Below are 26,382 nucleotides of genomic sequence, written 5' to 3'. Positions count from 1 at the left end.
GAACCTGATCCCATTCCACTTTTTTGACAATCCTTTTTGTTTCTAATTTTCAAGTTGAAGACAACAATGTTCTGTCCATTGACATCTACAAAGAACAGAAACACACAAAATCCACTCTGCTTTGGAGACTTCTCATAAGGAAAGTTGGAACAGCAGAGTTTCTCTGACTTGGTGCATTGGTTTCTGACTGCAGCTCCCTGCAGGATGTGATAGATGACATTATACTGGGGGTCTGCTACAGGCCACCCAACCCAGAAGACTTCCTGGATAAGTCACACTATGGACAAATTGAAGCAGCTTTCTCTTCACAGGTCCTGGTCCCCATGGGGGCTTCAGCCATGACAATATCTTTTTGAGGGACAACACAGAAGAGCATAAGCAGTCCAGGAAGTTCCTGGAATGCGTTGATGATACCTTTCTTCTCCAAGAGATACAAAGAAAGGTGCTGTGCTGGATTTTGTTCTCACCAACAAGGAGTAGGGGAGGGGATGTAAAGCCAAAGGGCAGCCTGGGCTGCAGTGACCATAAAATGTGGAGTTTCAGATCCTCAGGGTAGTGAGGAAGGCACATAGCAACTTCACTACTCTGGATTTCAGAGGAGCACACTTTGGCCTCCTCAGGGATTTGCTTAGTTGAGTACCATGGGATAACTCCCTGAAGGGATGAGAGGCCATAGAAAGCTGGTTGATATTCGAGGATCACCTTCTCCAAGCTCAGGAATGATGCACCCCAGTAAGAAGGAAGTAAGGCAGAAACAGCAGGAGACCTATGCAGATGAATGAGGAGTTCCTGGACAAACTCAAACACAAAAAGGAAGCACACAGGGGGTGGAAGAAAGGACAGTATCTTGGGAGGAGTGCAGAGATACTGTCTGAGCAGCCAGGGATCAGGTTAGGAAAGCTAAAGACCTGGTTAAATTAAAGCTGTTCAAGGACGTTGAGGGAAATAAGAAAAGCTTTCATATGTACATCAGTGATTAAAGGAAGACTAGGAAAAAACATGGACCTTTCCAGAAGAAACAAAAGGTTAACTGGATCATGGAAAAGGGTGAGATGCTCAGAAGCTAAAGGTGCATAAGTCTATTGGTTCTAATGAGATGCATCCATGAATCCAAAGGGAACTGTGGGAGAATGTGGCTAAGCCACTATCATATTTGAGAAGTTGTGGCAATTTGGTGTAGTTCCTGCTGAATGAAAAGGGGGAAATATAACACCCATCTTTTAAAAGAGAATAAAGGAAGACCTGTGGAACTACAGGCTGGTCATTCTTGGCTTTGTGTTTTGCAAGATTATGCAGCAGATCTTCCTAGAAACTATGCTAAAACATATAGAAAATAAGAATGTGACTGATGACAGAAAAAGTGCCTTCACTAAAGACAAATGATGCCTGAGAAATTTGGTGGCCTTCCATGATGGGGTTACAGAAGCAGTGGATCACAAAAGAGTGACTGATGCCATCTACCTTGATCTATTCAAAGCATTTGGCATTGTCCCACAAAGTATCCTTGTCTCTATACTGAAGAGACATGGATGTGATAGATGGGCCACTGAGTGGATAAGGAATTTGTAAGAAATCAGCAGATGGTGTTTGTTTCCAACAGGGCTTTGCTTCTGTTCTGGAGGGAACTCCTTGTCCTGGCTGTTTTCTCTTGGCCATAGTGTGAATCTGGGAGGCTGAAGGTGAAACACTGAATTCTGGCTTATTGTCAAAGAGGGCTGAGGAAGCTTGCTCCTGCTGGATGTACATTTCCAGGATGCCCAGTAATCTGCTAGTATTTTCAGGGGCCAGATTTACACTCATCTAGCACTGTGTAAACTACACTTCCATCTTTTAAAAACTGAAGTAGGTAACTCCTGTTTCATTTCTTGAGCAGAAGGCTATTCACTGAAAGAGATTTTAGGCACTGCAATTTCTCTATATATCCTTTATCTCGACTTTTATATCTGCGCCAACACAGCATCTTTTTTGCTGCTTTGATTTCCCTGTGATTCTATCTTGCATTTTGCACTGTTCTCTCCAGCTGTCTCTGGTTGAATTATATGGAGCACTTCATGTGAAACCAGGCAGAAAATGTAACAGATTACCAAATTTGCTTTTTTTTAGCTGATGGAAAGTATCTCTCTTGAAAGCACCATAGCACCTGTCAGTGGTTATTCTCTCAAATGTGTGGCAGGTAAATACTGACATTTAGTATTGCTAAATACCTCTGTCACAACTCAAAAAACTATGCAGGTTGGAAGGACCTGTGGAGGTTGAATCTGCCTCCCCATCCTCAATACTAATCCAGCTAGCACTCTACACAGTGACCAGCTCTTTTTTTAAATAGCTCCAAAAATGGAGTATCCATGACATCCCTAAGACTGTGTTACAGTGGCAGTCTTCCTCTTTGGGAAAAAAAAATTCCTAAGTTCTCACATTAGTGTCCTGTGTTACATCTTGTACCTGATGGCTCTCACCCTTTCTCTGTGCATTTCTGAGAAGAGTCTGTCTCCATCCTTTCCCTCCCATGTGGTTGATGAAGAGAGCAGTAGGTCCCTGATAACCTTCTCCTCTTAAACCTGCCTTAAAAATCATTACCTAGCATAAAGAAATATAAGTTTATTGGCTTTAATAGTTTGGATTCTGAGCAGGAAGGGATCAAGTTTTCAGGCTTTAATGCACAATTTAAAAAGCTGTTGTTCTTTTTGTCTGAGCTTTTCATTGTTTCTCTAGATCAGTGGTTCTCTACTTTTCATTTATATAAAGAAGCTGAGCTGTAAATAAGTGTACTAAGAAATTATAAATGCAGTTTTAATTGAAAGTGTTTTTGTAGGCATATGAACATATTTCAGTATGTCAATATTTTGCTTCAGGACTTCTGAAATAATTCACAGTTTCCATAAAGAAAGGAAAAAGCAAAGTCAAAAGAGGAGTGTTGACAAAGGACTGGTAATAAGCATTTTTCAGTAGCACTGAAATTATGATATGATATGATATGATATGATATGATATGATATGATATGGTCTCATACATTTAAAAAAAAACACTTTTGGTTTCTCATTTCTTGCTTTGAAGATGCAAACCTTCAAGAGACTCACAGAAAGATATGGTGGTGAAATGTGTTATCCTAGTATTTGGGCAGTGAGGCTTCTACAAGCTTTTTATTTGAGACATTTCAGTTTTAACAGGCAAAAAATGTCTCAAGAAATAAAGACTTCATTAGAGAAGTAGTGAGTTATTGAAAAATGTTGAACAGTTAAAATACCTTTGTAAGGAAGCAAAAGCAAGAAAAGCAGAGGGTAAACAATCTGTGAAGGATGAGTGTTAAGTATATGCAATTAGAGGAATCAAAGCTATTGTGCTAAGAAAAGTTATGAACAGCCCAGACAGATGCTGGGGATCAAAAGGGCTTGGAATAGAGGTGGGCAAGTTCTGGGGAAAACTTTATAAACAATAAGACCTTAGAAGCGGTTTCTTAGAAAAACATGGAACAAATGAAGCCTGGGTAGGTAACATGATGTTTTTTAATACATTTGAGAAGGCTGTTTTGGAAAAGCAAGAAAAATAGCACTGAATAAAGAGTACTTCTGAGTAAAATGTGATCTTCAAAAAACAATAGGCCAGTGTTTCATCACCTTACTTCCCTCTCATTCCGAGGATGTGGGCTCTTGTCACATGTAAAACAGCAAGCAAACAAGAGCTCATGACCAAATTCCTTTTTTTTTTGGTTATTCTTTTAGCAAATCTGAAGAGTCTGGATGCATTTGTAATGTTGGTGATTTTTAGTTAAAAGTTTTTGCAGGCAGACATATAAATAAAAAGCAGCATACTAATAAGTATACGAAAGCTCCAAAGCGACTGAGGTCTTCAGTCAAAGTAACTCAAGAATAATGAATTAAAACTTCATAACACATCAGAATTTGGTTAAGTTGCTCTATATCTTGCTTTAGCTGATTCTGCTGCAAGGTAGACATCATAAAAGTGAAATTGCTCCTCAGTCTTTTGACTTTTTAGACACAAATTACTTCAGTACTATTTCTCTGCATTTGTATAAATGGGTGAAAGGCTGTCAGCAATCACTTAGCATTAATTGCTCTTCAGTTAGTATAATGAGTGTTTGTAATGCTTATGTATGCATTCTAAAGCTTTCTCAAATGAAGCTTAATGCTACATGTCCTTTCTGAAAGATCCCATAACTAATGTGAATGCTGTTACATAGAATCAAAGAATCTTTCAGGTTGGAAGGGAACTCAAGAATCATTAAGATCCAACTCCCCTGCCATAAACAGGGACACCTTCCACTAGACCCGCTTGGTCAGGATCCCATCAAGTCTGGCCTTAAATACTTCCAGGGATGGGGGATGCATATCTTCTCTATGCAATCAGTTTTGGTGTCTTGCCTCTATTAAAGTACAGAAATACTTCCTAATATCTAATCTAAACCTACTCTCACCTTTGCCATCCATCTTCATTACTAAGTAGTAATGAAGTATATGACCCAGTCAGATTCTGTAAGAGCTAATCAGGCAGGGAGATTAGAACTCAGTAAGGAAAGTGCTTATTTATAGCATAGCATTCAGATTCCTTTACTGTTGCCATAGTAGTTGGGCTGAAGAACAGATGCCAAGCTCCTTTCTTCCTCACTGGTAAAATCTTCTGCTGTTCACTGGCAATTGCCATTGGTACTCGTAGTTTCACTATACTGCAGCAGCAGCGCAGAAACTTTATTTGTTAAAAGCTCCATGACCCTTTCCAAGTCCTTGAGTTGCTCACAATATAGCACATAGATACCCAATGGTCCTACATCAACACCTCAGAGAAGGCAGTAAGAACCAAAAAGTGGAGAAGTAGATTGAAAATGTAGTGAGCAATACTTCAAATGTCAAAATATGTGGACTCAAATGCTTTCAAACTGAGAGGTTCTCACTCCACCTCTGGTGTCTCACTTACAGAGCTGCACATCTGGAATGAAGAACATCAGAGCTGTCTGATGCCTGTACCTTTGCACCTTCTGTGACAGGGACTATTCCCTCCATAGCAAATTCACAAATGCAATCTGCAAAGGAGACATGTGTCAAGTTAATAACACAGCCCTAGCTGACCTAAATGCCAGAAAGGATTTGAACTGCACTTTTCTGAGGGTAAAGTTATTCATAACAAGAAATCCTGCAAAGATACATTTTTTTTCCTGCTGCATCCAATGTCTATTAATGAACAGGACAGCAGGTCTGACATGCTCATGTTTGACATCCAGGTTTCCGTCATATGCATCTGTCCTTACAGAAATGCTGAAAGATAAACTCAGTCTTGACAGTCTGATCTGCAAGGGTCTGATCTGCAAAGATCTGATCTGACAGAGAAGTCACACTCGGTGCAATAACATCATCCATTCTGCAGCTTGCATGTCTTCCACCCTCTTTAATGACCCCCGTTAAAGGAATCTCCAGTGGGCTGACATGCAGACAAAGCAAATGAAGGCAACCATTTCCCCCAGATTTTGGCTGGGACATGTGTTTGCGTGCCTGAAAAAGTGTGTGTGTTGGAGGGGGGAGGAATTTACAGTAAGAGATTGTGTTAAAAAACATGAGATGGTGTCTGCATATCTGTTCAGTGAGTTTATCTAAACATTCCCTTTTTCTCCCATCTTTTCCCCTCCCCTTCCTTCTTTCTCTTCTGCCATTTGCTGTCAGGAAGGGCCACGTCTGAAGGGCCAATTCAGTACAGCCTGGCACCAACACAGACGGATGTCAACACCAGTTCCAGCAGTGAGTCAATTTGCAACTGGGGGGCTCTTTGAAGTGGCATTGGTTTATGTGCTTGTAGAAGCTGCAAGAACTCTGCAGAGCGCTTCCAGAACAGGGAGAGAGTATGTTTGTTAGCCCTAGCTCCCTCTGGTTAGAGTAGCATGCAAGTTGTTGATGTCTTACTAAAAATCAATAGATAAATGTAGCTTCTCCTGAAATACACATAAAGGATTCTGTTATGTAAGGGCCAGTGCCAGGGAATTCTACCAGCAGAACAGACTTTTTGAGCTGGATGCTGTTCAGAGGAAACTGTCCACCAAAAAAGCTTAGGACACCTTGTCTGACTAAAGAGGCTGGAAGTCATGCCACAGACAAGGATCTTCATTGAATTCTTATTTTCACAGTTAGAGACAGGACCTACGGGTCTCAGATTTGTGTAGGAGCACTAATCTGTTTTCAGACAGGTGAAGAGATCTTGCTTTCAGTTTTGAGGTCCTTGAGGTAATTTGGCTGCTGTCAATTTGATTCGCTGTGGGGGCACCTACAAGGGGGAAGACAAGACATTGCACAGTTCTCTCTCATTATGCCTGTACATAAAGTTATCCAGCACCTGTGATCCCAGTCCCCAGTGGCCCATGCTCCTGATATGTGTGTTGGGTGAAGATACTCCTAATGGAATTGCAGAAGGGAAAAAAAAAATCGTTATACAGAGCAAGTGAAAAATGACCTTTACTTTTCACTGTTCCTGGAAGGTACTACTCTCCCATATTTTCCTCTTGGTGACTTTCCTGGTCCCTATAAGCTTTGGCCCAGCATCACAGAGAAGGTGGCTGAGGAAGGAGATAGTGATTTAAAGGAGAAGAGGGCAACTCTATCAGCTGCAAAATTTGAGTGGATGTGATGGCAAATGCAGAGGACAGTAGAAGGTAAAAAAAAAGGAAGAAGTCTCTAATACCCCTGCACTTCAAAGAGAGTAGGATAAGTTACATCCTCTGTCAGGGACTGAGAAAGTACTGGTTCAAGACTATAAGAGCTGTAAAATTTGTATCAACTCATTCATGGAAAGGTAGTATAAAGCAGTAACAACCTACTGTACAGTGAAGGGATTAGCACTGTTTTTTCTAGATGCATTGTCCTCAGCAGAGTTCTAACGTTTTCCATGATTCTACTAAAAATTCTGTCTTTGATATATATATGTAGATACAGCTTTTTATGAATGTACTTAAATAGATAGTAAAAATCTTGCTCACAATCTGTAAAAGTGACTAATAATGTTATCATAAATAATGCTGTATTCTGTATTTTTAGCTTATTCTGTTTTTATGCTGCATGGTGATCAATGGAAAATTCATAACACAGGCCAATGTGTCACTGATCTGTGACTCTTAAGCAAAGAATTTCTTCAAACCATACTTTTTCATCTCAAATGCTTGAGTCATACTGTGTTTGTCCTGCCTTATAGTTTTCTCATGATTTGTTTATGTCCCACAGTTCCTGCAGTCTGATGGCCCCTTCTGTAAGCTATTGCTTGGAAATGCTGATATCCTGGGCAGTGCATCAAACCAGATGGTTTGTCAGCTGTATCAAGCCTGTGAGCTGTTCTGTGTGTCAGTAAGCACATGGACATGGGCCTTGAGATCAACAGGAGACTCACTGTTAAATTGCAGCACACAGTTAAGGAATCTGTGCTAGAATTTGTACCAGGTGGAAGTGATTTTAAAAAATGTTTAAATCTCCCAAAGATAGGAAGCTGTCTACGGACAGAATTCAGGCTGATGCTTCACTTGTCATAGAATACCTTTAGCAGTTAATGAGTGGACATGAAATAAAACTCAGGATTACATTTCTACCAGGTTTTATGTGGGAAAAAAAAGAAAAAGAAAAAAGGGAAAAAAAAGAGACAAGAGCCTCCAACAAGTATAGCCCGATGGTTTGGAGAAAATTAGTTTCAAAGCAGATCTTGGGAACTTAGATCTGAAAACTATCCTACTTCTCCTTTTAGCTTACCTGGTAGTCCATCCTGTACTTGTCTAGAGCAGCACTCTATTTTTGGCTTTCTTTTTTTCTTATTCAATTTGTTAGAGCACTTAATCAAACTTCAAGACGGACTGTGATTACATCTCAGGCTCTTCTTTGCACAATGATTGATTTTGTTAATGTTTGTTGTGGTTCCTCTCTAGTAAGAATAGTTTGAGACTGCACTGTATGGGAGTAAAATTCAGACAAGGAAAGCAACAGCCTAGTAATACCAAGCAGGTGAGATATTGATCAAAGCTGTTAAAAATGCTTGGCCAATGAATGTCTTTTTTTCACCTCCATTCATTGGTTTGTAGCCTCTCTGAGTCTCCTAGTCTCCACTGAATTTGCACAGCTTAGTGTTGAAATTATTGTAGTCAAGCAATTAATGAAGATTCACAAAAGCACCTAAAAATGTTTTTAGAACTTTATTGTTATTATTATTAAGGGAGTTCTCCTTTGAATGACAAGCCTTGTACAAACAAGAAAAGATGGTCCATCTAGGTGGACAGACTAAAGGGCAAGAAAAAGGAAGGGGTTCAAGCCATGTAAGCCAATAACAGTCTCCCTCTAAGAGATTAGAACAAGGGGCTGAGCAGTCTTGGAGGTTCTCAAAACTTCACTATAAAAGGCTCGGAGCATGCTGATTGAACCTGGAGTCCATGCTTTGAGTAGGGGTTGGACTACATGTCTTTAGAGAATGGCCTTCCAAACAGTGTCATTTTTTAATTCTACTGTCTGTGGTAAATGCAGTAACAAAGTCCTGTGTATTTAAATTCCATATAGCCTGATACTTGGTCTAGCACCTAAGCTGCAAAAAAGTCCTTCTTCTTTGGAATTAAGCTGTCTCCTCCAAAACCACCAGATGAATGTTGTCTTCTGGTAACATGCAGTTGACAGAAGAAGAATGTGATGTGAGGTTTTTTTTGTCATTAAATTTAAGTGAAATCTGCTATATAAACAGAGCAGCTAAGAATTTAGGAAAAAAGGGCTAGAAATTGAGCTGACAATCTCAAACAGGCACAGAAATCTTCCTCCCCATAAGACTGACCCTGACTGAATATTTTTAAAGGGCAGAAAGACAAAACTGTTCTTTCACAGATGTCCTGGGGATCAGAGCTAGAGGCATCTCACTCTGACAGCACTGTTCCTGTTGTGAGCTAAATTGTATGGGTCAGGTCCTGAAGCTGTCAATCCAGTTAGGTCTACACCAGTGTTTAGAAAAGAAGTAAATATTCTCCTAAGGCTAAATGCCAGCGACTTTGATGTGACTTTGTGATTAAGTCCTGGACTCATTCAGTGGGAAGAAAGTGCTGTTGCATTAATGTAATGACTTGTGATATCACATCTAATACTCTTTTACTGTGTATTTTCAAACCCTGGGCTCCCATTTGGTTTTGATGGACAGCAGATTTTTTAGCTCCAAGAGGTTTTTGGCATATTTATTTTTCCATAGTGATAGTAATCTAAACAGAGAGGTCATTATAAATTCCTGCTGTGCGCAATAAGCTCTTAAATATTACCTGAGGCAGGGTCTGTAGGAAAAGGTAATAGCAGATGTGCTGTTATACCAACTGATGTGAAAATAGCAGATGTGCTCTTATACCAATAGATGTGAAAAACAGAATTTTTCTGGGACACTAGCCACTATCTGCATCTTTCTTCTGAAACAGAAGGAGGAAATTTCAAGCTGCCATGTTGCATTATGGGTTTCTTGGCTCTTGTATTTTTCATCTTAAAATCTGTATTCAGAACCCACTGAGGCTGCTTGGGTGTCTGCTCTTTATTTTAGTGGGTTTGGGAATAAGTATTACATCAGCAAGATTAATGATTGTAATCCCATTTATAATATTTTCTGCTTTTTTCTTATTATCTGTATGGCCTTAGAAGCTTTTTCTTTAGCCCTTCATTAAAAACCAAACAGTTGCCTTTCTGAGACATGCCAAGGTGTTTCTGCAGTCCGCTAATGACTGCTCGCTCTGCTGGCAGATTTCATAGGGAAAATTTGGAAAATTAATCTATATTGCCAACAGCACTGCTGCCATCTGATCGTGCTATTACAAGAGTTAAACTCTTATCCTTTCTGTGCTCTGACTTATACACCATGATGCTTTGATTCTGTCCACCTCCTAATCATGTCTGTCACAATACAAATTAGATGGAAAGTCTTCAGAGGAGCATCCTGCCCATGATTTTAGCTTTAGCAAGAAATAATTGCCCATGCTTTCTATGGACACATTTCATTTTATTACAGTTGTCAATTTCAAATTATTGTTTTTGTTCCAGTTAATGGGAGCTGCAACAGCAATGTCAGTCTGGTGCATATCATGGTGGAAAGATCTGCAAGCAGCAGAAAAACAGCAGCTCCTGTGAGAGAGGGTCAATGGTGCATATGAAGCAGCTTTTGAGGATGGCTGGACAACAAGAGTTTGCAGTTACAGGTTCCTAAAGCTCGTAGGGTTTTATGTACACCGACACCTTTGATGTGAATTTGTGAGATGTCAGGGATGTAGCCTCGCTGATCTCTTTCTGAGGTGATGATGCACAGCACTGCTGGATTCCACCCCTCAGGTTCCTTAGCTACAACACTAAAGCAACATGGGAAGAAACCTGCCTGCTTTTTCAGGTGAGGGGCAGAGGTAATGGCAGAAATCAGATAAAAGCTCATGCCAGAACTTGGTAGGGGACTGGTAAGTCAGGACAGTCTCAGCAGTGTCAGTACCACTGCAGGTGAGCCCCAGCAAGACATGACTATTGCTTGAGATGGGTGAACAGGGAAGAGGTACTCATAAGGTTCAGAAAGAGAAGAATCTGATGTTTAAACACTTCAAGGTGTTAAAACTGTGAAATTTTCAGGGTTTGGGTTTTTTTGATGACTGCCTCTGGATGACAGATATAAAAGATAAAAACATCCAATAATTGGTTTTTAATACATGCAATATAATGTATTTACAGATATTCTGGAGCCTTTTTCATGGGGACATTCAGACAATAGGATCTAAATTAGTTTTTGAAATGCATTTATTACACAGAATTAATGTGTGGACACTTTCACTCAGAATTAAGCTAAGCTAAAATAAAGGGGTAAGTTCAAGAGCAGAGTATATAAGACAATGAAGACAAAGAAGAAGAATTATCCTTCATACAAAGTTTATGAAAATCTCATGGAGATAAATTGCTATAAAACATGTCCTCAGCCAGTAAAAATGAGATTTATCCAGTGATTTGATTGAGGTGTTCAGTAGGGTAGACATTTGTCCATAGCAGGTATTAGACACGCAGTGTGTGAATGCTCAGAATTGGATGGAATATAGGAGAAGGGCATAAACTGCAGAGGTTTACTTTTAGATCAAGTTAAAACTTTGACTTTTCCTGCTTTATGCAGATATTTTATTAATTGAGTGAATGCTCTTGCATCTGATTCGTTGTTTTTTGATAGGACAAACAAGAGGTGATATAAATATAAAATAGAGTGATCTAAACATGGAAGAATAGACATTTCTGCCTCAAAATATAAGAATTCAGAGACAGAGACAGAAATTAAAGATATCAGTTTCACAACATGTGAAACTGGGGAATTCACTGCAAAGGAAAGAGCATGAAGCCAAGGATTTAGCTAAATTCAAAGAAGCATTAGTAATTTACATGAATTACAATAATAACTAGAGAAGTAATAATGATGAGGAAAATTCTGTGAAGGATATTAGATATTGTACTTTGATTATTATTCTAGTATCTATCAAGATGAGATAATCTAGCAGACGGGCAACATGCAGTAGGCAGAAAATTAACTGAGAAATGTCTGAGATTAGTGTTTATGAGACATAGGATTTAGATGACAGCAGGTCATATCCAAGCTATCACTTGATCTAGCTTCTTTTTTTGAACTTCTCTATCCTCATTTTTATGAGTTAAGCATTTCAGGTGTCCAGCTGCTGATGAGTAATGGATTCTGATTATACTGATTCTTGGTGAGTCAGGAAAACTGAATTTTTAATGCCAGTTGCAGGAGTATGATGTTGAGCTAACTGTGCTTGGAGCCTGAATACTGTCATAAATAACAGCTCAGAGAAAACAAGTGAATAGGTTTAACTCCCAGCCCAGTAAGAGGTCAGTGATCAAGATGTAGAGTTTGAACTGTTCAGTACTGCCATAATAGCAGTGTCCAAGTTTATTAGCGAGTTGAAAAGCAACTTGCAATACCTGTGCATCTTGTGAAGAAGCAAGTTGTGGAAACTGACAGGTGGGTTTGCTTTAAGGATCTTTAGGAATGCAAATAAAACATATATATTCAGGTCTGCTGGGACACACTGTGCAACAGACTTTCTCCTTAGTGAAGAAATCAATGAACACAAGGGATCACAAAATGAGAAAACACTGCTCTCCTTCCTTCCATGATTTACAGGTGAAGAAATGTGAAGGGGTTTATATGAGAAGAAGGAATCACAGTGCAGGTCATTTCACATGTCAGACCTTTCACATGCCAGCTCAGACAGTCCATAATAATGTACACAGAAGCACAGAATCATAGAATCACAGAATCATAGAATGGCCTGATTGGAAGGGTACTGAAAGATCATCTAGGTCTAGCACTTACACTGGTAAGTGGCTCAGAGCTCTGTGCAGCCTGGCCTTGAGCACTGCCAGAGATGGAGCATGTATGTGGAACATGCAAGATGTTTAGATGGTGTTTAAGGTGTTGCCCCCAACATCTGGTATTATCCAATAATACTTGTCCAATGCCTTCAAATTCAGTCTTAGCTCAACACCTCTGCATGTTTGTCCTATAAATACACAATCATTTAAAGGCATCCAAAATCTAGGAGGCCAGTACTTGCCCCAACATCCAGCCATGCTTCCCTGATGCCTCTCTTTTGTCATTCCTCCCATTCTTTCAACTACAAGAACTGGCTGAAAAACTAGTCAAAACTACAGAGATAGTTTTCAGGTAAATCAATGGTGATCACTGGTGAAAGAAATAGACTGTTAGTGTCTTTGCTCAGGAAAAGGCAGATACTTCAGCTCAACCCTTACTAGACATTAAAGTCAAAACAAGGATTGTATTAGGAAAGCTGAAGTGGGGAAAGGCTTGTACACATGGAGACTTTAGCTGTGAAATGCAGCACCACAAAACCCCATTGTTTATCGTTTAGTCCACAATACTGGTAGGATAGCAAGAACAACTCAGTTCATTGCAGACATTACTGGGAGTCTGGTGAGGCACTGAAACAGGTTGTCCAGATAAACTGGGGGTAACTCATCCATGAAGGTGCTCAAGGCCATGTTGGAGGGGCTCTGAGAACCTGGTTCAGTGTTCTGACCTATGGTAGGGGGATTGGACTGAGAGGATCTTCAAGTTCCCTTCCAACCAAAACCATTCTGTGATCTTAAGGGTCCCTGCCAACCCAAACCGTTCTGATTCTGTTATTATTGGAACATGTCAACACATAGAAAAGACTCAAGTTCCATGCTTGGTGATATTTCATATGACTGTCTTCCCAACAGGATAACTGTCACTGTCTTCCTATTAGTGTCTGTTGCCAAAAAAGTACAACTTGAGGCTATTTCTTGTACTGTCCTTTGTTACCTGGGAGAAGAGACTCTACCTCACTACAATTTCCTTTCAAGTAGCTGTAGAGAGAAATAAGATCTCCCCTGAGGCTCCTTTTGTCCTGGCTAACCACTCCTTACATGACTTGTGCTCCAACCCCTACACCAGCTCCATTGTCCTTTTTGGACACACTCTGGAGATGAGAGGCAGACTGCAAGCCAGGCCACAGCTGCAGTAACAATCTCGCATGCAATCCAGGATATAGCTTTACAGAAGGTTGAGACCTCAATGTAAAACGAGTGCAGTATGTTTTGTCACCCTGTCGCCAGCATGAGTGACATGGAACCGTGTCTTGTTTAGAGTAAGTACAGCAGTCAAGTTTGCCAGGTTTCTATCATGTCTTAAGACTGTTAGCATGAGCTAAGGAATCAAGCTCCAAAATTTCTTGTCCTCTTTCCAGTTAATGCACAATGGTTTCTGTTTTGCTTACAGAGAAATAAATCACTTGTCTTCTGCTAATGCCTTTTGTATTGGTTTTCATTTCCCTCTCTGATACTGAAGGTTACCAGCAAGTTTGTGCCCAGCAGGCATCAGCTGGCATCTGTTCCTAGATTCAGACCACATAGCTGTGCCCTCAGTTTCCATTCTTTGGCAACGTGAACATACCGTGATTAAAGTAGACTGCAAACAGATGCTTGATGATAAAGAAGTTCCTCTTGCTTGTACTGTTTACAATTTGTGCTGTGAGGATTTAGTCACAGTCTAACGGCTAATCAGTGCAAGGGTTCAATGAATCTCCTGGCCCTAAAATTTTGGCATAGCCATAATAGCCTGTGGGTTTAATTGGTGGAATTTTTGCACTCAAACCTCACTGAGCAACTCAGAACTGCCAGCCACCAAGTCACAGAATCACAGAATAGGTCAGGTTCAAAGGAATGACGGTGGATCATTTGATCCAGCCTCCCTGCTCAAGCAGGGTCATTCTAGAGCCCATGGTACAGGATGGAATCTTGAACATCTCCAGTGAGGCAGACTCCAAAATCTCTCCTGGCAGCCTGCTCAGCTACCTGCACAGTAAAGTTCTTACTCATCTTCAGGTGGACCTTCCTGTGCATCATTTTCCCATTGTCTGTTGTCCTACTGCTTGGTGCTTCAGTAGATATTGTAGAGGTGTAGATATTGATGAGGCTCCCTCTCAGTCATCCCTTCTTGAGGCTGAACAGGTCCACGTCCCTCTGCCTTTCCTCTTTAAACAGATGCTCCAATCCTGTAATTATCCAGGAGCTACATGTGTCTCTTGTACTGAACAGCCCAGAACTGGACACAGCACTCCAGATGTGCCTCACCAGGGCTGAGCAGAGGGACAGGATCACCTCCCACATTGCTGATATGCTCTTCCCAATGCACCCCAGGATGCCACTGGCCCACTTATCCACATAGACACACTGCTGGCTCATGGACAGCTTGTTGTCCACCAGGACCCCCAGGTCTTTTTCAGCAGAGCTGCTTTCCAGCATCTCAGCCCACATCCTGTACTGGTACATTTTGGAGTTACTCTTCCCCATGTGCACTTGTCACAGAATTGACATCAAAATACATGCTCTGTCACACCCTCCTGCTGCAAAATTGACCAATAGGGACACCCCTATTGTACAAGGCATGAAAAGAACTGTAGCGTTGGCTGTATGCACCCTGCACTGCTTATACATTGGGAAATTTGTCCTTTGGCTTCTGGATGTGGAAAATCTTTCTTAGTGCAGAATTTAGAAAGGATTCCTCAGTTTTCTTTTGCATCAATTGAACTTCAGTAAGCAAAGGTCAGTGAAGGTCTGTATAGCAAAACAAAAAGATCTTTACAAAGAGGTGACTTGAAATTTCTTCTCAGAGCCAGCAAAAGCAGGTCACTGCATATGAAAGGAAAAGGCAGAGATGATCCAAATTGAATCTGGAAGCCTGTGTCCTAAGCAGACTTTGTTGATATTATCAACTGTGCACATGCCTCCAAGATGAGTTTGGTGACCCTGACTCAAGACAACCAAGGGAATAGTCTCTCCTCCTGCAGCCCCAGGGCCTGCCTTTATGTCACTCCTCACAGTGCAGTGGGGGGCACAATCCAAAATAGCACTGTTGTCTACTCACCCTTACACTGTTGTAGATCAGGACTGACCCCCTCCATAGCAGTCTGAGACTGGTGCAAAGTGTCCTCCCAAATTTCAAGATACATGTACATGTCCGCAGGTGTCCAGCCAACAGCCTAGCTCAGCAATAAAGGTAGAACTGTGGCAAAAACCACACCCCCACTCCCTCCTGCTGTGGATGCACTGGAGGCACCCATTATGTGTTTGTTTTCCTGACTGCTCCACTAAACCCTTAAATCCTGTATCAAGAATAAAAGTGAGCTGTAGGCAAAGCTGAAGTTGGCCAGGCATGTGTTTATAACAAACACATCTGGGGTTTTTCAGTAATTCTGGATGAAGTTGGATTTTCAGCCCATGTTTATTAACACTCTTAGTTTATGTTTTTGTAAAGCCAGTGTTTCCATGAAAATGAACAGAAATGGCAACATGATAGAGAATAAAATAAGGGGAAGAAAGCTAAGTGGGGTGGTTAACTGCTCTGGCACCTGGGACCTTCTTTCAGGGATTTGCATATTACTGAAAATGTACAAGAGGGGGAGCAGAGAAGCTATGAGGAGCTGATTTTAGCTCTTAGTGTCTTGAACTTTGTATGTTTGGGTCAGAAATGAGGAATTTCAGGGCATGTAGGGCTGTGTTCCAACAGTTTTTATGGCAGCAGGCATTCTGTGCTTGGTGAGTGCATTTGCATACTGTTCTGACATAGTCCATCTTTATTTCTTCATAGGGTGAGCTTATTATAAATATCCCTGTGTCACATAAACCAGCTTAGCAAGTAACTTTGGTGGCTCATAAATCATGCCAGCTGTGGTATAACTTATCTATGTTTCACAGCTGTAACATAAAAGCATCCAACTCTTTTCTTGCACAAGGTAAAGATGTGAACTTTTTAACTTTTAACTTTGCAGAAGGGAAATCTGAGAGACCTTCAGTTCCTATAAGAACTTTAGTAAGTCAATATTATTTCTTTAGTTGATTAACTTATTTGAACTTGATTTTTGTTACCATGACAGCACCTGCAGATGGCCTGCATGATCATGGTAGGTCCCTTTGCACTGAAACATTCAAGTCTAGTCTAGTCTAGTTTAGTCTAGTCTATGAATGTTATAAAATGGGTGGCTATACCTTTGAATGTAACAGTGTAGGCCCCTTTCTAGAAGTCTAAATTGAAATTAGAACTTGGTATTTCTGAAGTGTTTTGTAAAAATTTAGAACAATGGGCTACAAATAATTGCATAGGAAGAAAAAACCCTTTTCATTTCCTATTCTCTTTTCATTGTAAGATTATTATTTCTCATCATCTTCACAGGGCCTGTAAATTGCCATGTTCCATTTGGTCAGAAAGGAGTTAGTGGATGAGTTTCATCACCAAAAAGACTTTCTAAAGGACTGGAGAACTTTTGGCATATGTCAATTCCTTTCAGAACAGTAAACCCAGTCCCAAAACTCTATTTTCCATGACTGCTCTCAGAAATCTTTGCACAACTATATGCACAGAAAGTGGTTTAAATGCTTAAGTTTCCTTTTTATCCTACTGAAATTTCTGCTTGAGTTCCCAAGTGAAAAAACCTCTTCAACACAACCCTGAAAGTTCAACTGCAGTTGGATGGGAGTGGCCCATGCCAAGAAAATACCATTGCTTCACACTGACTACCAAGGAGAACCATTCCTTGATGAAGCAAATGCCATCCAGCAACAGGAGCCAGAGTTCATCACAGCCTGGCCCATCAGGGAAGTAGATTGATAATGATCAAGATTTGATAGATCCAACAATGCAGAAAATGAAAACCGTTGTCCATAGCAAACAAAGAGAGAGGAGTATAATGGTGTCTGAGAGGGCAGACATGGTGGCTGTAACATAGATGCGTCTGGAGAGGGTTGGGAGCAGTTATGAGTGCACGATCAACTTTTGGAAGTAATGATGCTGGCACCAAAATATGCCATGCTCTCAGATCCTCTCACTTCTTCAACAACATTGATAGTCATGTCATGGAAAAGGACATATTTTTAAAGCATCATATATTTTGTGTAATTATTTTTTATTTTCTGCTAGTCTGGTCTGATGCTCTTATGGAGAATTTTGTTGAATTTTTTTTCAGGTTCCTGCCCAGTGGTTACAAAGCAATGCTTCTTACAGAAAAACTCCACGTGGTTTCCTTGCTTTGCCATGGGTAGGACATTTTCTCACAGTCTCACAACTCTTTACAACAAGCTAGAGAAAGCAGGAACTTGAGTTTTTCAAGAGTAATTCTAAAAAAAATCACTTCTCTGTTGCCTTATACATTACAATAATTCTATTAATGTGCAAAGATTCCATAGCTTCGGAGTTTCATACCTTCCCAATGCTTCTCGTGGTGAGCTCCTCTGAACAGTGACTCTTCTTGGTCCTTGCAGTGGCCATCTGACTCCTCCTACTTCTCCACTCTTTATGCCATTTGTTCTTATTAGTTACAGGTGTTCCTAATCTTTAGTAATTGGTTCCAGCTGCAACTCATTGGGGGGTAAGATTACCTTCATTTATCCATACTGTGCCCCCCTACACTTCTCCTCCAGCATTTTAGTTTTCTCTACTCAGGGGTCAGATTTATAAAGGCGATGAGGAATATTTTTATTCTCATAACCAGTTTCTCTCAGACTTGTTGACCCTGCACACAAGTTTGCAGTCACGTTACTGCGTTGCAACATATCTTTGAAATAAAAGCAGAACTCCAGTGCGGGTTTTTGCCATGGAATATTCCAAGCTATGAAGATTTGCTGTGGAATTAAGAGCACCTCTGAAAATTCTGGCCTGTGAGTCTCATGGTATTTAAAGGTCTGTTAGCAGTTACAGGAAATCCCAGAGACACAGCAGTTCATAGTACAAACATTTTTGTTGGGCCAAGTGGGTGTTTGCATCTGGTCTGGCAGGATGCAACAACCTCAGCTACGGCTTCATCCAGCAACTGCTGAATTGAACCAATAAGTCTGTCTAATTTGCTTTGTGAAAAATAAGTGGGAGAAGTTTTTCAGTTTCCAGTCTATTCTACTTTGGGAGGGAGTTTGCATCTATAACTATCCTGGACCTGCTCTGTACTACAAACTTGAACAATCTTCCCATTTTCTTTCTCAGACCACCACAAGTTCCCATCCTCTGCTTAGTCTGGGGAGTTTTTAGCATTTTATGCTGTGTCTGGGTTTTCTGATTTCCATTTTGCTGTGTAAGTCCTTTGTTGCCTAAGTCAACATACTTCAGGAATGAGAGAGTGGCTAAGCCCGGTCAGTAGTGACAGATAGCAAGAATCTGCATGTTAATACAGTCAAGCATCCAACAACAAAGTCTCTCAAGGCTTTGACTGCATATTAACACCACACCCCTTTGTGACAGGAAACCCATCCAAGACCTGCATCTCAGGAACTGTACCCTAGCTGCCCTCACTGGTTTTGGTATAGATGTCATAACATTTTGATGAAACTTCCACTCATTGAAAAAAAGGAATTTGCTTCCCTGAAGAAGAAGCTTGTGTCTATTAATGCCTTATATTAGTAGTTTTATGTAATTTTAACTACACCCTTAATTTGTAATTTGTGATGGAAGTAAAGTCCTGCACTTGCAGTGAGGGCCATAAACTGGTGGCACCATGGAAGAAAGAGGAAGAATATTTGTCACATTGAGTCCTGGGAAGACACAGGAGTCTTTTAATCAAGGTCCCACTGACAGTTTTGTGAAAATCATATATCAGCACCTTTATAGGATCCCATTTCTGATGGGAACAAGCATTACTGGAACAGGACAAGCCAGTGCAAGAGGGACTATTTGAAAATACACTTGGAATGATCTTTTGGTGGCAAATATGTTTGCATCCAGACTTGCAATTGAGGACTGGACAGGTCAGACCACAGAAAAAATAGCCAAAATGTGTAAACAACTAAAAATTAACTACTGCAACACTGTCTGGGATTCTTATCTTACACAGGACATAGTTGTGCATTAAATTAGGTGTTGAACACTGAGACGTGGGGAGGAAATGTGGCTGGGCACTCTTCTCCTCCGAAGGGAGAGACTTTTTATAACTCTGCACTGTGTATGTTCTGTGTATTAATTATGTGGGAAGATGCTTGGCAGTGCTTCTGAAGGGCACATCTCTATTTGCTCAAGCCTTCACCAGTCTCTGTGCACATCACATTCTGCATGGCTGAGTGGAGGAATCCCCCTGCAGAGAGGTTACAGAAACTTGACTGTAGAGATAGGCTTGGGAGTCTAACTTCAGATATCCAAGTTTGAACATTCTATTCAGATTTTTTCAGGAACAAAGAAAGTTAATTGCTAAACTTTGGACAGTGAGATTGTGTCTCCCCTCCCCTCCCCTTCCCTCCTCTTCACCTCATTAAAATGTAGTTGCTTCTACATCTTCCTGGTATAACCAGCCTTGCTTGCTTGCTTTCTCCACACACTTGTGCCAGTTATTTGCTGGGTAAAGGGGGGTTCAGAGTTGCTGTGGGACCTTTGTTGTGGCATATTCTGCAGCCAGGGTCAACTTGCTACACACTGTCCAAGATCTCATGACTTTTGGATTTGTTAACCAGAGTTTAGATGGATCCATTTTACCATGGATTTTTCCTATTATTAACTTCCATTATGAATTTGCAGATTTTATGGGAAAGTGAGTTATTACCACTGTAATGATGCTGTGTCATCATGTGCTGCTTTTAGTCTGAAAACTTGCTCCAAATCGGATAGGAGTGCTATATGATATCATTAAGCCACAATCTATAAAATCTTTAATAGGTACATCACAATTTATAATTTTAATCTATCATCCATAATCAAAGACCGACCTTCAATAATGTGCTTTTTTGTAGTTCTTTTCTCTCAGGCACCCTAATTGTTTTTACTGCAATTGTTGGGAGCAAATGCTGACAATTTACCTATAGTACACTGTGCAGGATGCAAGAAAAATTAAAATAGCAAAGTATTAAAAATTAAAATAGGAAGGATCCTCTCAATTCAGAGGATGATTTTCTCTGGCTTAGAGATCATTGCACTGCAATTATTTGACATTATGAATTCCAGCATGGTCATTAAAAAATAAGAAATAATCTTTTAACAATTCTCTTACTAATTAAAGCAATTCCCACAGTATCCATGACTCTTCTCAGGTCTGTAAAACTACCTACTACACCGAAATGTTTCTGGAACTTTTAGCTGAGACTTCAAAAACCCCTCAATTACTCAGTAAGGAAAATGAGCATACATGCCTCCACTCCTCAAAATAAACCCAACCTTAGAAGACACCAGTTTTGATGGAAACCTAGAAGTAAAGCCCTTCTCATATAGCTGCTGCTGAGGCCTACATCCTGTTGATTTGTGGCCTCAGTCTTGCTATAAGAGCACATTGTGACTCCATACTAAAAGGCCCTTGTTCTGTAGGTTAAAAAAGGCATATAATTCACCTTACGGGAGAGAACCTGTGTAACAGTACTGGGGGTGAACTACTTTTCTGAACTTTGCTGATTGATTGTAAAAATATGCTTATAGATATGACTTTTTTTGCTCTGGGCCTTGCACTAATTAGAGGGAGTACATGTGGTTGTACGAATGGACTCAGCCCTTAAAAATTGTTTTTCAGTGTTGGATTCTAGCAAAAGCATCATTTTGGTGTCAAATCTTGTATTTATCAGTGCAATTAATTCTGACCTATACCATGTTTTCATCTAAGTAAGAAGTGTGTGCATTTTGACACTCCCTGTCTTTCTGTTATCAAGTGCTGCGGAAGTATTGCAAAACTGGCTGCTCAGAGCAGCTCCCAAGAGTGTGAACGGGTGATTGCTAGTGGCTGTTGAGCACTCCATGGTCACCACCTGGGAAATGTGGCTGCTGATCCCTCACTCGCTGCCAGTGGCCTGCAAACTGCCCGTGTGAGGGCAGGCTGCCCTCACCTGAGGCACACTGACCAGATTGCTGGCACTTTCCCAGTCATGCTCAGATGCACCCCTCTGCTTGTGGTTGTTCACAAGCTCAGGTTTTTCAGCTTTAGGGAAGTCACAAATTCCATGATGTAGGCTGTGGGGTGCCAGAAGAAATTCCTGCCATAAGAGCAATGGGGAGTTTCAGAAGCTCCCTTCCTGTGACTACTCATTTTTTTTTTTTTGTATGGAGAAACATCCCTAAAAAGAAGGACATCCTGATCAAAGAAAGGCTGAGGCGTGTCTGTAACTAAAATAAAGACTGTCACAAAGGGAGACCAAAGCTCCACTGCAGCTAACCATCAAATTGTTGAGGGAATAACTTGCAATGGTTATAATAATTTTAAGACATTTAAAGTGCCTTGTTGTAGAAATTGTTTCAGGACCAGCAGAAATAGACATGGTACCTCATGGTCTCAGGTGAAAAAATTCGTCTGTGTCTGTGAGTTGATTCTAATTAGCATGGGTGGCCAATATGTGACTCACTAGAAGCTATGATTCCTACTCTCCCCAGTGTCCTTGTTATCACAGGACAGATGGTCATGTTGGTGGTCCTCTGTGGCAGGGAGCACTCAAGCTGTCCACAGCTGCAACTGAGAAAGAGAGACAACAGGAAACCCAGTACTCCCAGAAGACTCTGAAGGGGTACACAGAGCCCACTGTGGGTTTCTTTCTAGGAACAGGAAACATTTAGATATTTGGAGTATATGTTTTGTGTATGTAGGATACCACACTGCAAATCCTAGCAATTTTGTGCATGTTTATACTTAAGCATTTATGCTTCACTCTTTGAAAAACAAATTTCACAAAAATGCTACCAGAAAAAGCCAATTGCAGCAGTCTTCCTGTACAAAGCAGAACCAGATTTCTAAAAGTAAAGGAAAGGTTTCCTGCCTTCTGAGATTCAGTTATCCAGTCCTACCAATATTCTGCCAGGAATGTTTTAAAGTTCGTATGGATATCATACAGACACAGATTTTGCATTTGCAAGAGAGAGATAGAGTGTGTTTCTAAATTTGACCTAGTCAGTATTTTGCCCAGTAATGCTGAGGTTTGTGGTGAGACCCAGGATATGAATCCCATATTCCTAAGCTGAGATTTCTCTCACAAGCCTGTCTTTACATCATACATCAAAAATCTATTCTGTTTTTCATCACCTCTCTGCCCTGTCCACTTTATGAGGGCAATAGCATTCTTCAAGATGGATCTTTCAAGATATAGTTGTGGCTCTAGTGCTTCTCTTAGAAACATTTCTGGTTCAGGCATGCATAATTTATGCATCATTATATGGTAGAAAATGCTGCAGCCTGATGTAAATAGGGGTCTAGCTACTGGCAGAATTCTTGAATTAAAAAGGAAAAAAATAATTCAAAAATATTCACATTGTGACACCCTGTCTACTCATACATGTAGCATAGGCTTTGCTTTTTCTTTAGTATGGTATACCTTCCAAATCAGGAGAAATGTGAACAACTAACATTACAGCCCCTCACAAAAAAAAAAAAATCAAACTCAAAACATCAAGTTCTGGTCATGTTTGAGTAGCCAATTGCAATAGATTCAATTCAAATATCAGTGAAAGCCATTATTTTCCACTCACAGAGAGCTCACCTGATTCTATTCAGCCTTCAAACAGAGAAGAAAAGAAGGCATTTGCCTTTGGACAGAGATGTGAGTGGATATTTAATGGAGGCATCTTGTTAGACAACTTTGTCCCAGATGTGTAATTCCATGGCAGGCATAAGTAACCAAAGACCAGCTGTGTAACACAGACCCTGGGGCTGGCTTCTGCAGTAAATATGCAGTTGAGCAGAGCTCAGGGGAAAGTTGGCAGGGTATGTGAAACTTTTGCAAACCAAGGCTGAGGAAATAATTCCTATAAAAGAGCACAATCTTCCTCCGTAGTCTGGTCACTTTTTTGGGCCTTAATCACATGGAGGGATACTCTATACTACACATACATGGGAAAGAGAAGATAAAAAATTGGTTTAATGGAAGATAAGAAGCACAGAAAGGCTGTTATTCAGTTAGTAATTATCGTAGGCACTGCCTATAAATGCTGTCATTCTTAAAAAATGTCAGCATTCATGTGCAAATCAAACAGATCAGGTCTGTGCGTGTGATAGTGCAGTCAGCAAAATCTTGGATTATGTCACTGGGATAGAAGGGTTTGGGATTTCACTGAGCCAGCTCCTTAGAGTTTTTACAGTTAATTCATTTATAGCTGTAATTTGGAATTTATAAAACTCATTGCTCATTAATGTCATAGTTTCCCAATGTCAATCAAGATTGGCCTCTGATGCTATCTGATAGCATCAGATATTTTGAAAGTCAGTAGGAAAAATGTATCTGCCGTGCACCAAATCTGCAAGAATTAAGAACATTTGGATTATGAATAGCTTTTGAGGAGATAAAAAAACATTTAGGAGGTTGCAGAACAGCTACAAGCAGGAGCTGAACCAGAGGTTGTCATGTCCTTCTTGGGGAAATGTAGAAAGTGATTACTAGATTTGGCAGAAAAAGCACCTCCTTGCAATACACATAGCTGTCTACCACATGAAAAAATTGCAGACTTTTGGTATTAATGTCTCTAATACACTCTTCTATGTTACAGACACTATTTAATAAAATCCAGCATGGACATGAAAGGCAAGTGAAATATTTTGTATATATTGTTGGCGCTTAGAAGTGCTGGCACTACTGAATGAAGTGTTTTCTAAAACTGGTCCTTCAGGTCAGTATTGCATTTTGTGATAATGGCATTTATTGAAACTCTGAAGGAGACTCTTTCACTGACAAAAGTTTGTTGCAGTTTGGTTTGGGTTTGGTTTTTGTGGGGGAGTTTTTTTGGTGGGTTTTTTTGTGGCCCTGGATATTAAACTTTAGGCATTCAAACATTCGAGTGAGATTTTAAAAACTAACTTGAGATACATATGATCTGAAAAGAAAGTGATTAATTCCCTTAATTAATATTCCCTCTGGTTAAAGTTTCCACCAGTATTACCTCTCATGTGATGGAAGTATTTTGCAGTTATAAATTCTGAAGTTTTAATGCTCAACTTACCTGGATGCACATTTAGTAAGCCAGGCTGTTTTTGGAGAAAAAAAGCATGAAAAAAATCTTTTAAGCTACCTATGTTTTGGTAAACATGAGTGAGCTACCCATAGCATGCCATGGCTTATTTGCATGAGTGGCTTTTCACATTAGTAAATACCAAGAATTAAGAAAATTTTATGGAGTGTAAGTCCTTTTCCATACCCAAATGTCTGCAGAGAGAGTCCCAACAATACCAGAAGGGACTATCATGATGAGTTAACACCCTTTTGACCCAAGGAGCCTTGGCTGTGAGGAGTAGGAGACCTGCTGTGATACATCTCAAAGCCTGGGAGCTGAGTTTGAGTGGAGCTGCTACAGATGCAGGTCTTGGTGGCAGCAGCAAATACTCAGCCAAGAGTTTGGAAGGCCAAAGTGGTTGAACATGGGTCAGTCAGTACTCAGTGACAGGTGAGCACCATTCTGAAAGGGCTGGCCACAGGTTGTGCCATGGGATGTTCAGGTTGGACATCAGAAAGAATTTCTTTACAGAAAGGGTCAAATACTGGAACACAGGAAAGTGGTGGAGTCACCACCCCTGGAAGTGTTCAAGAAATAACTGGATGTGGCACTTAGTGTTATGGTTTAGTTGGCAAGGTGGTGTTTGGTCAAAGGTTGGATTCTGTGAACTGGGAGGTCTCTTCCATCCTTAATGACTCTATGTTTATATGATTCTCTATCACAAACAAAGGATTGGGTTCACCCAGTGTGTCCTCTGTGCTGTTAGAGACTCACAACTTCCCTTGGGAGAAATCAACCTCCTGCTCAGGAGTGGTCACCACTGGATGTGGCTCAGGCTCCTGAATAATGCAGTCACTGTTTTGAAGCATGCAATATCTGGATTTCAAATTCTGTGAGGCATTTTTGTCATGCACCCGAGAAGGTATAGACTACTGCAAGAAAAAGTAAAGTGAGAGGTGACAAGGAAAGCTGGTAGTTGTGGCACAGCTTTGCTGTGTTCAATAACTAGATGGACAAGCACTCTTCAGACAGCACATTCCCAGAGCCGTGACACCACAGAGCAGATTGTCAGTGTCCCTTTGTCATGTATTTGCAAAATTAGGTGTTAGTATCCAGTGCTTTGAAGCAACTTTCTGCAGATTTTGAATTTATTAACGACCACTTGCCAGGCAGAGCTTGGAGACAATCAGCACAAGGTGAAAAACTCCTCAGAATCATAGTTTTTCACAAAACAATCACCCTGTTTGTAAACTTTTGGTTTGGATCCTCCAATGAATGTGTTCACTAAACACTTTCAAAGGACAAGCCAAGAAATTAAATTCCCTAACTGTCAAACAATGAAGTCATACACTCTGAAGCGATATTTATTGTATTGCACGTTTTTTTTTTTTTTTACTATTAAACATAATCATCTTATCTCCTCTCCTGCTGCTAAAATCCTTCTTCTGCCACATGAGAGCCAAGTAATTTTTTTTGGTCTTAGATGGTCTGACTAGTTAGCATGTCCACTAAAAATCCAAAGTACTGTTGTCAACTTTTGAAAAATGCTTTCTCTATTTTATACTTGGAAAAAAAGGGTCACAGGCTAAAAATCATGTCTTTGGGTTTTTTTCTGTGTTTGTTTTGTTTTGTAGGGTTTTTTTTTCCCCAGCAATATTATTTGGTCTGGTAGAAGACTTAATCTTCTTCCACAAACGTCACTATAATGACATCATAGACTTCATTACTGTTAGATATTCAGAAAAGGATCAATATGTTGAGGTCAGAACTATCACTTACTGTTCAAAATGGCAGCTAGAGGGCATTACAGAAAAGAATGACTCTATACTTGCCTTTATAATTAATGTATTTTCTTAAATTAGCTGTACGAGATAGAATGCCAGGCTCTTTGGATCTTTGCATGAGGGTAGCTCATATTGTGAGCTTATAAATCATCTACTGTCAAATATCTATCCCTT

The 26,382-nt window shown here is 40.3% G+C and overlaps 1 protein-coding gene across 2 annotated transcripts in view; it reads left to right on the top strand.

The window, feature by feature from the left end:
- Positions 1 to 5,680: 5,680 nt before the first annotated feature.
- Positions 5,681 to 26,382, top strand: part of NRG1 (neuregulin 1) — a 291,258-nt gene continuing 270,556 nt past the window's right edge. The window contains exon 1 of one of the 2 annotated variants that reach the window (XM_030968234.1): positions 5,681 to 5,745. The gene's annotated coding sequence lies outside the window, so the exon portion shown is untranslated. The remainder of the gene's footprint in view (positions 5,746 to 26,382) is intronic. The other variant, XM_030968233.1, reaches the window with a different exon arrangement.

This window comes from Camarhynchus parvulus, chromosome Z (genome assembly GCF_901933205.1).
Source record: "Camarhynchus parvulus chromosome Z, STF_HiC, whole genome shotgun sequence".
Lineage (NCBI taxonomy): Eukaryota > Metazoa > Chordata > Aves > Passeriformes > Thraupidae > Camarhynchus > Camarhynchus parvulus.
The sequence above is the reverse complement of the archived record's forward strand: the minus strand, read 5'-3'. Positions and strand labels throughout refer to the sequence as shown.